We start from the raw sequence: 15,234 nt of genomic DNA on the forward strand, positions 1-15,234 counted from the left end.
ATAGGGAGGGTTGTAGTGGCTGGAGGAGGTTACAGAGATAGGGAGGGTTGTAGGGGCTGGAGGAGGTTACAGAGATAGGGAGGGTTGTGGGGACTGGATGAGGTTACAGAGATAGTGAGGGTTGTAGGGACTGGAGGAGGTTACAGAGATAGGGAGGGATGTAGGGGCTGGAGGAGGTTACAGAGATAGGGAGGGTTGTGGGGACTGGATGAGGTTACAGAGATAAGGAGGGGTGTAGGGGCTGGAGGAGGTTACAGAGATAGGGAGGGTTGTGGGGACTGGATGAGGTTACAGAGATAGTGAGGGTTGTAGGGGCTGGAGGAGGTTACAGAGATAGGGAGGGTTGTAGGGACTGGAGGAGGTTACAGAGATAGGGAGGGTTGTCGGGACTGGATGAGGTTACAGAGATAGTGAGGGTTGTAGGGACTCGAGGAGGTTACTAAGATAGGGAGGGTTGTTGGGGCTGGAGGAGGTTACAGAGATAGGGAGGGCTGGAGGAGGTTACAGAGATAGGGAGGGTTGTAGCGGTTGGGGAGTTTACAGAGATTGGGAGGGTTGTAGGGGCTGGAGGAGGTTACAGAGATAGGGAGGGTTGTAGGGGCTGGAGGAGGTCACAGAGATAGGGAGGGTTCTAGGGGCTGGGGGAGGTCACAGAGATAGGGAGGGTTGTAGGGGCTGGAGGAGGTCACGGACATAGGGAGGGGTGTAGGGGCTGGATGAGGTTACAGAGATAGGGGGGTTGTAGGGGCTGGAGGTGGTTACAGAGATAGGGAGGGTTGTAGGTGTTGGAGGAGGTTACAGAGGTAGGGAGGGTTGTAGGGGCTGGAGAAGGTTACAGAGATAGGGACGATTGTAGGGGCTGGAGGAAGTTACAGAGATAGGGAGGGTTGTAGGAGCTGGAGGAGGTTACAGAGATAGGGAGGGTTGTAGGGGCTGGAGGAGGTTACAGAGGTAGGGAGGGTGGTAGGGACTGGAGGAGGTTACTGAGATAGGGAGGGTTGTAGGGGCTGGAGGAGGTTACAGAGATAGGGAGGGTTGTGGGGACTGGATGAGGTTACAGAGATAGTGAGGGTTGTAGGGACTGGAGGAGGTTACAGAGATATGGAGGGATGTAGTGGTTGGAGAAGGTTACAGAGATAGGGAGGGTTGTAGGGCTGGAGGAGGTTACAGAGATAGGGAGGGGTGTAGGGGCTGGAGGAGGTTACAGAGATAGGGAGGGTTGTAGGGCTGGAGGAGGTTACAGAGATAGGGAGGGTTGTACCTTGGAGAGGTTTGAAAACAAGGATGAGAATTTGAAAATGGTGGCATTGTCGGATTGGGATGCAGTGTGGGTCAGTGAGCTGGGGTGTGGGGTAGTTGAGTTAGGAGGGAATAGATGAGTATATCCGAGGGGATGAGGAGACCGGGAGGTGGGGCCCGGGATTGTTAGTGAATGGGAAGGAAGCTGTCTAAGTGGTGTTGGCGGATATATCATCAAGAAGCATCTCGGGGTCAGCTCGAGAGGCAATGGTGCCAACAATGGGGTGATTCGCAACCTTGTTCCCTCAGCCACCAACAAGGTACTCTCTGATTGGTCAGGAACTGATTGGTTAGGGGCCTCACGGTAGCATGGTGGTTAGCATCAATGCTTCACAGCTCCAGGGTCCCAGGTTCGATTCCCGGCTGGGTCACTGTCTGTGTGGAGTCTGCACGTCCTCCCCGTGTCTGCGTGGGTTTCCTCCGGGTCCGGTTTCCTCCCACAGTCCAAAGATGTGCGGGTTAGGTGGATTGGCCATGCTAAATTGCCCGTAGTGTAAGCTTAATGGGGTGATTGTTGGGTTACGGGTATACGGGTTACGTGGGTTTGAGTAGGGTGATCATTGCTCGGCACAACATTGAGGGCCGAAGGGCCTGTTCTGTGCTGTACTGTTCTACGTTCTACGTTCTACGAACACTGATAGTGCAACAGCATACTCACAGGTAGGTGCGATCCTCCACCTCACTTTCTGTGTGAGATAAAGAGAGACTTTCATCAGTAACGATAGGGCCTGTATCAATCCCAAACTAATCCCACTGCCCCGCTCTCTCCCCATAGCCCTGTGTCAATCCCCAAACTAATCCCACTCTCTCCCCATAGCCCTGTATCAATCCCCAAACTAATCCCACTGCCTCACTCTCTCCCCATAGCCCTGTATCAATCCCAAACTAATCCCACTGCCCCGCTTCCTCCCCATAGCCCTGTATCAATCCCAAACTAATCCCACTGCCTCACTCTCTCCCCATAGCCCTGTATCAATCCCCAAACTCATCCCACTGCCCCGCTCTCTCCCCATAGCCCTGTATCAATCCCCAAACTAATCCTACTGCCCCACTCTCTCCCCATAGCCCTGTATCAATACCCAAACTAATCCCACTGCCTCACTCTCTCCCCATAGCCCTGTATCAATCCCCAAACTAATCCCACTGCCCCGCTCTCTCTCCATAGCCCTGTATCAATCCCCAAACTAATCCCACTGCCCCGTTCTCTCCCCATAGCCCTGTATCAATCCCAAACTAATCCCACTGCCCCACTCTCTCCCCATAGCCCTGTATCAATCCCAAACTAATCCCACTGCCCAACTCTCTCCCCATAGCCCTGTATCAATCCCCAAACTAATCCCACTGCCCCACTCTCCCCATAGCCCTGTATCAATCCCCAAACTAATCCCACTGCCCCGCTCTCTCCCCATAGCCCTGTAATCCATCCCAAACTAATCCCACTGCCCCACGCTCTCCCCATACCCCTGTATCAATCCCAAACTAATCCCACTGCCCCACTCTCTCCCCATAGCCCTGTATCAATCCCCAAACTAATCCCACTGGCCCGTTCTCTCCCCGTAGCCCTGTATCAATCCCAAACTAATCCCACTGCCCCGCTCTCCCCATAGCCCTGTATCAATCCCAAACTAATCCCACTGCCCCGCTCTCTCCCCATAGCCCTGTATCAATCCCCAAACTAATCCCACTGCCCCACTCTCTCCCCATAGCCCTGTATCAATCCCCAAACTAATCCCACTGCCCCGTTCTCTCCCCGTAGCCCTGTATCAATCCCAAACTAATCCCACTGCCCCGCTCTCCCCATAGCCCTGTATCAATCCCAAACTAATCCCACTGCCCCGCTCTCTCCCCATAGCCCTGTATCAATCCCCAAACTAATCCCACTGCCCCACTCTCTCCCCATAGCCCTGTATCAATCCCAAACTAATCCCACTGCCCCACTCTCTCCCCATAGCCCTGTATCAATCCCAAACTAATCCCACTGCCCAACTCTCTCCCCATAGCCCTGTATCAATCCCCAAACTAATCCCACTGCCCCACTCTCCCCATAGCCCTGTATCAATCCCCAAACTAATCCCACTGCCCCGCTCTCTCCCCATAGCCCTGTAATCCATCCCAAACTAATCCCACTGCCGCACGCTCTCCCCATACCCCTATATCAATCCCAAACTAATCCCACTGCCCCACTCTCTCCCCATAGCCCTGTATCAATCCCCAAACTAATCCCACTGCCCCGCTCTCTTCCCATAGCCCTGTATCAATCCCCAAACTAATCCCACTGCCCCACTCTCTCCCCACAGCCCTGTATCAATCCCAAACTAATCCCACTGCCCCGCTCTCTCCCCATAGCCCTGTATCCATCCCAAACAAATCCCACTGCCCCACGCTCTCCCCATAGCCCTGTATCAATCCCCAAACTAATCCCATTGCCCCACTCTCTCCCCATAGCCCTGTATCAATCCCAAACTAATCCCACTGCCCCACTCTCTCCCCATAGCCCTGTATCAATCCCAAACTATTCCCACTGCCCCGCTCTCTCCCCATAGCCCTGTATCAATCCCCAAACTAATCCCACTACCCCGCTCTCTCCCCATAGCCCTGTATCAATCCCAAACTATTCCCACTGCCCCGCTCTCTCCCCATAGCCCTGTATCAATCCCCAAACTAATCCCACTACCCCGCTCTCTCCCCATAGCCCTATGTCAATCCCCAAACTAATCCCACTCTCTCCCCATAGCCCTGTATCAATCCCAAACTAATCCCACTGACCCACTCTCTCCCCATAGCCCTGTATCAATCCCAAACTATTCCCACTGCCCCGCTCTCTCCCCATAGCCCTGTATCAATCCCCAAACTAATCCCACTACCCCGCTCTCTCCCCATAGCCCTGTATCAATCCCCAAACTAATCCCACTGCCCCACTCTCCCCATAGCCCTGTATCATTCCCCAAACTAATCGCACTGCCCTGCCCTATCCCTATAGCCCTGTATCAATCCCAAACTAATCCCACTGCCCCGCTCTCTCCCCATAGCCCTGTATCAATCCCAAACTAATCCCACTGACCCGCTCTCCCCCCATAGCCCTGTATCAATCCCCAAACTAATCTCACTGCCCCACTCTCCCCATAGCCCTATGTCAATCCCCAAACTAATCCCACTCTCTCCCCATAGCCCTGTATCAATCCCCAAACTAATCCCACTGCCCCACTCTCTCCCCATAGCCCTATGTCAATCCCCAAACTAATCCCTCTCTCTCCCCATAGCCCTGTATCAATCCCAAACTAATCCCACTGCCCTGCTCTCTCCTAACAGCCCTGTATCATTCCCCAAACTAATCCCACTGCCCCGCTCTCCCCATAGCCCTGTATCAATCCCCAAACTAATACCACTGCCCCACTCTCTCCCCATAGCCCTGTATCAATCCCAAACTAATCCCACTGCCCCACTCTCTCCCCATAGCCCTGTATCAATCCCCAAACTAATCCCACTGCCCCACTGTCTCCCCATAGCCCTGTATCAATCCCATACTAATCCCACTGCCCCGCTCTATCCCCATAGCCCTGTATCAATCCCAAACTAATCCCACTGCCCCGCTCTCTCCCCATAGCACTGTATCAATCGCAAACTAATCCCACTGCCCCACTCTCTCCCCATAGCCCTTTATCAATCCCCAAACTAATCCCACTGCCCCGCTCTCTCCCCATAGCCCTGTATCAATCTCCAAACTAATCCCACTGCCCCACTCTCTCCCCATAGCCCAGTGCCAATCCCAAACTAATCCCACTGCCCCACTCTCTCCCCATAGCCCTTTATCAATCCCCAAACTAATCCCACTGCCCCGCTCTCTCCCCATAGCCCTGTATCAATCCCAAACTAATCCCACTGCCCCGCTCTCTCCCCATAGCCCTGTATCAATCCCAAACTAATCCCACTGCCCCCGCTTTCTCCATAGCCCTGTATCAACCCCAAACTAATCCCCCTGCCCCGCTCTCTCCCCATAGCCCTGTATCAATCCCCAAACTAATCCCACTGCCCCACCTCTCTCCCCATAGCCCTGTATCAATCCCAAACTAATCCCACTGTCCCGCTCTCTCCCCATAGCCCTGTATCAATCCCAAACTAATCCCACTGCCCCGCTCTCTCCCCATAGCCCTGTATCAATCCCCAAACTAATCCCACTGCCCCACTGTCTCCCCATAGCCCTGTATCAATCCCATACTAATCCCACTGCCCCGCTCTATCCCCATAGCCCTGTATCAATCCCAAACTAATCCCACTGCCCCGCTCTCTCCCCATAGCACTGTATCAATCGCAAACTAATCCCACTGCCCCACTCTCTCCCCATAGCCCTTTATCAATCCCCAAACTAATCCCACTGCCCCGCTCTCTCCCCATAGCCCTGTATCAATCCCAAACTAATCCCACTGCCCCGCTCTCTCCACATAGCCCTGTATCAATCTCCAAACTAATCCCACTGCCCCACTCTCTCCCCATAGCCCAGTGCCAATCCCAAACTAATCCCACTGCCCCACTCTCTCCCCATAGCCCTTTATCAATCCCCAAACTAATCCCACTGCCCCGCTCTCTCCCCATAGCCCTGTATCAATCCCAAACTAATCCCACTGCCCCGCTCTCTCCCCATAGCCCTGTATCAATCCCAAACTAATCCCACTGCCCTGCTCTCTCCCCATAGCCCTGTATCCATCCCAAACTAATCCCACTGCCCCGCTCTCTCCCCATAGCCCTGTATCCATCCCAAACTAATCCCAGTGCCCTGCTCTCCCCATAGCCCTGTATCAATCCCAAACTAATCCCACTGCCTCACTCTCTCCCCATAGCCCTGTATCAATCCCCAAACTAATCCCACTGCCCCGCTCTCTCCCCATAGCCCTGTATCAATCCCAAACTAATCCCACTGCCCCGCTTTCTCCATAGCCCTGTATCAACCCCAAACTAATCCCCCTGCCCCGCTCTCTCCCCATAGCCCTGTAACAATCCCAAACTAATCCCACTGCCCTGCTCTCTCCCCATAGCCCTGTATCAATCCCAAACTAATCCCACTGCCCCGCTCTCTCCCCATAGCCCTGTATCAATCCCCAAACTAATCTCACTGCCCCGCTCTCTCCCCATAGCCCTGTATCAATCCCCAAACTAATCCCACTGCCCCGCTCTCTCCCCATGGCCCGCTGTCTCCAATTGAATAGAAGCTATTGTTATGATTTTCCATGTCGCAAAGTCCTGGGACTTACGTATATTGACGTAATTTCCTTGTCCTTCATCGTCACCTGGAAGGCAAATGTGGACAAGATTTACTCCGCATTATTGTTTTGAATAGCAAGATGGTTGTTGAATATTCAAAGTCCGTCTCACCACCTGACGTCATGACTTTATGGAGTTTTTTCCAGAAAGAAAATGTTCCTTATATCTCAGCTTTTGACCTTGGGCTGAGTTTACAGACTGTTTTCAAATTGGCACCAAGCCACCATATTGTATCATGCATGACACTGTGGGTAGCCTCTGACAGGCCCAAAGACAAATTTTAATCTAATGATGGTGAAGCCTTATTTCAAACATAGATAAAAGAGCTGAAACCCAGAGGAGTGGTGGGAGGAACTGACCTTGACATCAAGGCAGCATTTGACCGAGTGTGGCATCAAGGAGACCCCAGCAAAAGCTGAGTCAATGGGAATCAGGGGGGGAAACGTTCCCCTGGCACAGAGGAAGATGGTTGTGCCCACTGGCGGTCAAGCATCCCTGTCAGGAAAATTGATGTACAGAGAGATCTGGGAGTTCAGGTCCATTGTACCCTGAAGGTGGCAACGCAGGTTGATAGAGTGGTCAAGAAGGCATACAGCATGCTTGCCTTCATCGGACGGGGTATTGAGTACAAGAGTCGGCAGGTCATGTTACAGTTGTATAGGATTTTGGTTCGGCCACATTTGGAATACTGCGTGCAGTTCTGGTCGCCACATCACCAGAAGGATGTGGATGCTTTGGAGAGGGTGCAGAGGAGGTTCACCAGGATGTTGCCTGGTATGGAGGGTGCTAGCTATGAAGAAAGGTTGAGTAGATTAGGATTGTTTTCGTTGGAAAGACGGAGGTTGAGGGGGGACCTGATTGAGGTCTACAAAATTATGAGAGGTATGGACAGGGTGGATAGCAACAAGCTTTTCCCAAGAGTAGGGGTGTCAGTTACAAGGGGGTCACGATTTCAAGGTGCGAGGGGGAAAGTTTAAGGGAGATGTGCGTGGAAAGTTTTTTACGCAGAGGGTGGTGGGTGCCTGGAACGCTTTACCAGCGGAGGTGGTAGAGGTGGGCACGATAGCATCATTTAAGAGGCATCTAGACAGATATATGAATGGGCGGGAACACAGGGAAGTAGACCTTGGAAAATAGGAGACAGGTTTTAGATAAAGGATCTGGATCGGCGCAGGCTGGGAGGGCCGAAGGGCCTGTTCCTGTGCTGTAATTTTCTTTGTTCTTTGTTCTTTGTTCTCACTGCAGGAGTTCCTCAGGGTAGGGTCCTAGGCCCAACCATCTTCAGCTGCTTCATCAATGTCCTCCCTCCATTAAGGTCTAACCGAGGGATATGGAGACCAGAACTGAGCACGGTGCTCCCAGTGTGGTCTAACTGAGGGATATGGAGACCAGAACTGTGCACAGTGCTCCCAGTGTGGTCTAACTGAGGGATATGGAGACCAGAACTGTGCACAGTGCTCCCAGTGTGGGTCTAACCGAGGGATATGGAGATCAGAACTGTGCACAGTGCTCCCAGTGTGGTCTAACTGAGGGATATGGAGACCAGAACTGTGCACAGTGCTCCCAGTGTGGGTCTAACCGAAGGATATGGAGACCAGAACTGTGCACAGTGCTCCAAGTGTGTTCCAACCGAGGGATATGGAGACCAGAACTGTGCACAGTGCTCCCAGTGTGGGTCTAACTGAGGGATATGGAGACCAGAACTGTGCACAGTGCTCCCAGTGTGGTCTAACTGAGGGACATGGAGACCAGAACTGTGCACAGTGCTCCCAGTGTGGTCTAACTGAGGGACATGGAGACCAGAACTGTGCACAGTGCTCCCAGTGTGGGTCTAACCGAGGGATATGGAGACGAGAACTGTGCACAGTGCTCCCAGTGTGGACTAACCGAGGGATATGGAGACCAGAACTGTGCACAGTGCTCCCAGTGTGGTCTAACTGAGGGACATGGAGACCAGAACTGTGCACAGTGCTCCCAGTGTGGGTCTAACCGAGGGATATGGAGACCAGAACTGTGCACAGTGCTCCCAGTGTGGACTAACCGAGGGATATGTGGTTTGGAACTCCATGCCAAATCTCGAGCAATCACTTTGTGATTCTATGTTTCCACATACACTGCTCACGATGACTCAGATCTTTGCACATTGGCTACCTCATTTTCTCAACATCCTCTCAATCTTTAATAAGTTGCAGTAAATCCAGCCAGGGTATACGGACTTCTACAGTGATGCTCTGTCACTTACCCTCGTCTGACCGTTCAGTATCCTGCACTTGTTGTACATCGGAGACCACGGCGATCGGTCTTATTCTGTAGAGACATTGTTTATGTTAATGCTTTATTGTATCAGGCACACAGTCACAATCTGCATCAATGTAGATCCCGGAATTCCCCATGGAGACCACGTTACAATCCTTACAGTGCAGAGGGAGGCGATTCAGCACATCAACTCTCCTATAGAGCATCCCCCGTAGCCCCAGTTCCCCAGCCTCTTCCGCAGAACCCCAACTAACTTCGGACACGAAGAGGCAATTTATCCGAATCAAATCTGGTGCTGTGAGGCAGTAGTGCTAACATTCCCATTGGATAGAGATCCAACATTCCCATTGGATAGAGATCCGACATTCCCATTGGAGAGAGATCCGACATTCCCATTGGAGAGATCCAACATTCCCATTGGATAGAGATCCAACATTCCCATTGGAGAGAGATCCAACATTCCCATTGGAGAGAGATCCAACATTCCCATTGGATAGAGATCCGACATTCCGGACTTCCGGTTGCGGCTATGACCAGCTAAGTCGCACATTTGGCAGCTCCTGCGACAAAGGTGTTTAAGGGCCGATTGGAGGGCCCCGACGGTACTGTAAAGACGAATCCCGGTGGGGGAAGGCTCCCTGAGGAGAGTGAGACCAACTTTATGGTCGGTACTCGGAGTGGGGCGACAAAAAAAGCGGCAGCAGCTCCCCGAAAAAAGCGGGGGAAGAGGACCAAAATGGCGGCCGGTGGCGCACTAGAAGATTGGAGAAAATGGGCGGAGGAGCAGCAGGCCGCTCTCCTCCGGTGTTTTACGGAGCTGAAAGTGGAACTCTTAGAGTCTATGAACGCGACGACCACAAGGCTGATGGGGGCCCAGGCGACCCAAGAGGCGTCGATAAGAGAGCTGCAGCAGGAGATGACTGCAAGGGAGGAGGAGGCCACGGTCCTCGTGGGAAAGGTGGAGGTGCACGAGGCACTCCACCTGAAATGGCAGAGCCGCTTTGAGGAGCTGGACACTCGAATGAGGCGGAAGAACTTGAGGATCCTGGGCCTAGCAGAAGGCCTGGAGGGGCCTGATCTCCCGAAATATGTAGCGGAGATGCTGAGCTCCCTGATGGGAGAGGGGGCCGGTCCATCGCCTCTGGAGCTGGAAGAAGCATATCGGGTCATGGCTAGGCGGCCTAGGGCGAACGAGCCCCCGAGGGCGGTGCTGGTGCGATTCCAGCGTTTCTGTGATCGGGAGAAAGTGCTGAGGTGGGCCAAGAGGGAGAAAAGCAGCAAATGGGAGAATTCAACGGTGCGGATATATCAGGACTGGAGTGCGGAGGTGGCAAAGCGGCGGGCCCGGTTTAACCGGACGAAGGCGGTGCTGCACGCAAGGAGAATCAAGTTCGGAATGCTGCAGCCAGCGCGTTTGTGGGTCACCTACAAGGACCAGCACCATTACTTTGAGACCCCAGAGGAGGCATGGACTTTTGTTCGGGAGGAAAAGCTGGACCTGAACTAGAACTTGGGAACGCCGGCGGTCGAGGCCGCCCGAGTACCCTTGACTGATCAAGTGGCCCATGTCTTTCTTAGGCCAGGTCGGAACTTGGTTAAAGTTGATGGATCGTTTGGTTTCTTTGAAACTTGTGTTAGGGGGGGTTTCTTTGTTCCTTTTTGTGTGTCTCTTCCCGTTGCCAACTTCCCTTAATTATTGTTGTTGTAGGGGGGGCTTTTTTACTGTTTTTTGATTTGTTCTTTAAGGGTTATGGTTACTGTTCTGTTCGATGGAGGGTGATGGTTAAATACGTTATTATTGGGTAGTTATTTAGTTATGCAGGCATAGTTATGTATTTATGTATTTATTTGAGATTTGTTATTTATATTGTTATATTGTTAAGTTGGGGAGGCGGGACGGGGGGGGTGCAAGTTGGTTATGCGGGTTTTCTTTTTCTCTTTTTTCTTCCTCTCGTTTTAAGGGGGCTTTTTTATGGGCTTGGATGGGGACGGGGGTGGAATTGAAGATGGCGGGGTAGGGTGTGGCCGGGCGAAAGCGCGGGCTTTCCCGTTTCCCGCGCGCGGGACGGAGGAAGGGAGAGGAGAGAAGAGTGGGGTGTGGCCAGCAATGGCGGCTTTTCCCGCGCTGAAGCGGGGTCAGAGAGGGATGGCAAGGGGGGGGGAGGCCCCTCCCCCCCCACATCGGGAGGAGTCGGAGTGTGGCAGGGGCAGCCGGGTCAGCGAAAACCAGCTGACTCTCGGGAGTACGATGGTGGATACACCGCGGCTAGGAGGGGTCCTAGCCGGGGGGGGGGGGGGGGGGGGGGGGGGGTGAGGGGGGGATACCGGGTTGCTGCTGGAAAGGCCGAGGACGGGAAGGGAAGAACGGGAGGAGAGAGGGGGGGGGGGCCATCGCCATGGGGAACGGGTCAGAAGGGGAGGGTCGACCCGGGGCGAACAGGGGACAGGACATGGCTAATAGACAGGGGAAAGGGACAGGTCGCTCCGCGACCCGGTTGATTACTTGGAACGTGAGGGGGCTGAATGGGCCGGTCAAGAGAGCAAGGGTTTTTTCACACCTAAAGGGACTGCAGGCGGATGTGGCAATGTTGCAGGAGACTCACTTGAGAGTAGTAGACCAGGTACGCCTGAGAAGGGGGTGGGTGGGACAGGTGTTCCACTCAGGCTTGGACGCAAAGAACCGGGGGGTGGCGATTTTGGTGGGAAAGAGGGTGTCGTTCGTGGCGGCGCAGGTGGTAGCAGATAAGGAGGGTAGGTACGTGATGGTGAAGGGTAGGCTGCAGGGAGAGAATGTGGTGCTGGTGAATGTGTATGCCCCGAATTGGGATGACGCGGGTTTTATGAGGCGCCTGTTGGGCCTCATTCCGGGTCTGGAGGCAGGGGGCCTGATCATGGGGGGGGACTTCAATACAGTGCTCGACCCTGGGCTGGACAGATCGAGTTCCAGGACGAATAGGAGGCCGGCAGCGGCAGAGGTGCTAAGGGGGTTCATGGAGCAGATGGGGGGGGGTAGACCCTTGGAGATTTGGCAGGCCAAGGGCGAGGGAGTATTCTTTTTTCTCCCACGTCCACAGGGTGTACTCCAGAATAGACTTTTTTGTACTGAGCAGGGGGCTGATTTCGAGAGTGCAGGACACGGAGTACTCGGCCATTGCGATTTCGGACCATGCACCACACTGGGTAGAGGTAGAACTGGGGGAAGCACGGGACCAGCGCCCGTTGTGGCGCCTGGATGTGGGGCTGCTGGCAGACGATGAGGTGTGCGGAAGGGTCCGGAAGGGCATTGAGAGATATCTGGGCACGAACGACACGGGCGAGGTGAAGGTGGGGGTAGTCTGGGAGGCCCTGAAAGCAGTGATCAGAGGAGAGCTGATCTCCATAAGGGCACACAGAGAAAGGAAGGAGAGGCAGGAGAGGGAGAGACTGGTGGGGGAACTTATAGAAGTGGACAGGAGATATGCGGAGACACCAGAGGAGGGGCTGTTGAGGGAGCGGCGCAGTTTACAGGCCCAGTTTGACCTACTGACCACTAGGAAGGCGGAGACGCAATGGAGAAGGGCACAGGGCGCGGTCTATGAGTACGGGGAAAAGGCGAGCAGGATGCTGGCACACCAGCTGCGCAAGCGAGATGCAGCCAGAGAGATTGGGGGAGTGAGAGAGAAGGGAGGGAACGTAGTGCAGAAGGGGCAAGAGGTGAACGGGGTCTTCAGGGATTTCTACAGGGAATTGTACCGGTCTGAGCCGCCCAGAAGGAGGGGGGGAATGGAGAACTTCCTCGATAGATTGAGGTTCCCAAAGGTCCAGGAGGAACGGGTGGAGGGGCTGGGGGCGCCGATAGAGCTGCAGGAGCTAGTTAAAGGGATAGGCCAGATGCAGGCGGGGAAGGCGCCGGGGCCGGATGGGTTCCTGGTGGAATTTTATAAGAAGTATGTGGACTTGGTGGGTCCAGTGCTGGTGCGAGCCTTCAATGAGGCGCGAGAGGGGGGGGTTCTGCCCCCGACAATGTCACAGGCCCTGATCTCCTTGATCCTGAAGCGGGACAAAGACCCTGTACAGTGCGGGTCCTACAGGCCTATCTCCCTCTTGAATGTAGATGCCAAACTGTTGGCAAAGGTCCTGGCAACCAGAATAGAGGATTGTGTGCCAGGGGTAATCCATGAGGACCAGACGGGGTTCGTAAAGGGACGACAACTTAACACAAATGTCCGGAGACTGTTGAATGTGATTATGATGCCAGCAGTGGAGGGGGAGGCTGAGATAGTGGTAGCACTGGATGCGGAGAAGGCATTCGATAGGGTGGAGTGGGAATACCTGTGGGAGACGCTGGAACGGTTTGGGTTTGGGGAGGGATTTATCAAGTGGGTGAAGCTGCTGTATTCGGCCCCGATGGCGAGTGTGGTTACAAACGGGAGGAGGTCAGAGTATTTTGGGCTCCATCGAGGTACCAGGCAGGGATGCCCCCTATCCCCCTTACTATTTGCATTAGCGATCGAACCGTTGGCGATGGCACTGAGGGGTTCAGGGGGGTGGAGAGGACTGACAAGGGGAGGGGAGGAACATCGGGTATCACTCTATGCGGATGATTGTTGTTATATGTGGCGGACCCGGAAGGGGGAATGCCGGAGGTAATGGAAATACTAGCGGAGTTTGGGGACTTTTCGGGATATAAATTAAACGTGGGTAAAAGTGAGGTCTTTGTGATACACCCGGGAGATCAGGGGGAGGGAATTGGGCGGCTCCCCTTTAAGAGAGCAGTAAAGAGCTTCAGGTACTTGGGGGTGCAGGTGGCAAGGAACTGGGGGACCCTCCACAAGCTGAACTTTTCAAGGCTGGTGGAGCAGATGGAGGAGGAGTTCAAGAGGTGGGACATGGTACCGCTGTCGCTAGCAGGGAGGGTGCAGTCAGTCAAAATGACGGTCCTCCCGAGGTTCTTGTTTCTGTTCCAGTGCTTGCCCATCTTCCTCCCCAGGGCCTTCTTCAAGAAGGTAACTAGCAGCATTATGGGCTATGTGTGGGCACATGGCACCCCTAGAGTGAGAAGGATTTTCTTGGAACGGAGTAGGGACAGGGGAGGATTAGCGCTACCCAATCTTTCCGGATACTACTGGGCGGCGAACGCATCGATGGTGCGCAAGTGGGTGATGGAGGGGGAGGGGGCAGCTTGGAAACGTATGGAGAGGGCGTCCTGCGGCAATACAAGCCTGGGGGCGCTAGTAACGGCACCATGGCCGCTCCCCCCCACAAGGTATACCACGAGTCCGGTAGTGGCGGCCACCCTGAAAATCTGGGGGCAGTGGAGGCGACACAGGGGGGAAGTGGGGGGTCTGATGGCGGCGCCACTGAGAGGGAACCACAGATTTGTACCGGGGAACACTGGCGGGGGATTCCAGAGTTGGCACAGGGCGGGCATCAGGCAACTGAGGGACATGTTCATAGAGGAGAGGTTTGCGAGCCTGGGAGAGCTGGAGGACAAATTTGAGCTCCCCCCGGGGAACACGTTTAGATACCTGCAGGTGAAGGCATTTGCCAGACGACAGGTGGAAGGATTTCCCTTGCTTCCCGATAGAGGGGTGAGTGATAGGGTGCTGTCAGGGGTCTGGGTCGGAGAAGGGAAGGTCTCGGACATCTACAAAATAATGCAGGAGGTGGAGGAGGTATCGATAGAGGAGCTGAAAGACAAGTGGGAAGCGGAGCTGGGAGAGCAGATAGAAGATGGGACATGGGCGGATGCCTTAGAGAGGGTCAATTCGTCGTCGTCGTGCGCAAGGTTGGGCCTCATCCAATTTAAGGTGCTGCACAGAGCCCATATGACGGGGACTAGGATGAGTCGGTTCTTCGGGGGTGAGGACAGGTGTGTTAGGTGTTCGGGAAGCCCTGCGAACCATGTACATATGTTCTGGATGTGCCCGGCACTGGAAGAGTTCTGGGAGGGGGTGGCGGGGACGGTATCGAGAGTGGTGGGAACCAGGGTCAAACCAGGGTGGGGGCTAGCGATTTTTGGGGTTGGGGTGGAGCCAGGAGTACAGGAGGCAGGGGAGGCCGGAATATTGGCCTTTGCGTCCTTGGTAGCTCGGAGAAGGATCTTGATTCAGTGGAGGGACACAAGGCCACCAAGTGTTAACACCTGGTTAAACAACATGGCAAGCTTCATCCAATTGGAAAGAATCAAATTCGCCTGAGAGGGTCGGTACAGGGGTTCTTCCGGCGGTGGCAGCCCTTCCTTGACTTTCTGGATCAGAGATAGGAACTGGAGGCCGAAACAGCAGCAACCCGGGGAGAAAGGGGGGAGGGGGGGAAGGGAGGGGGGGGGATAGCAACGTAGGGAGCACGTCAGCGGGGGGTCGCGGGCAATGCCTGCCCGAGGCCATCGGCAGAAAGGGAAAAACGGTTTGGTTGCTAGACTGGTAGCGCGGGGGGGGGGGG

At 54.4% G+C, this 15,234-nt stretch overlaps 1 long non-coding RNA gene across 1 annotated transcript; it reads right to left on the reverse strand.

Annotated features, from left to right (window-relative positions):
* Nucleotides 1–1,954: 1,954 nt before the first annotated feature.
* On the reverse strand, nt 1,955–8,855 carry LOC119955156. The gene is made up of 3 exons (XR_005458398.1): nt 8,798–8,855; nt 6,546–6,581; nt 1,955–1,985 (listed from the first exon to the last, which is right to left on the reverse strand). It is a non-coding gene; the product is annotated as an uncharacterized LOC119955156 (long non-coding RNA).
* Between the last annotated feature and the right edge of the window lie 6,379 nt (nt 8,856–15,234).

Source organism: Scyliorhinus canicula, chromosome 20 (assembly GCF_902713615.1).
Source record: "Scyliorhinus canicula chromosome 20, sScyCan1.1, whole genome shotgun sequence".
Classification (NCBI taxonomy): domain Eukaryota; kingdom Metazoa; phylum Chordata; class Chondrichthyes; order Carcharhiniformes; family Scyliorhinidae; genus Scyliorhinus; species Scyliorhinus canicula.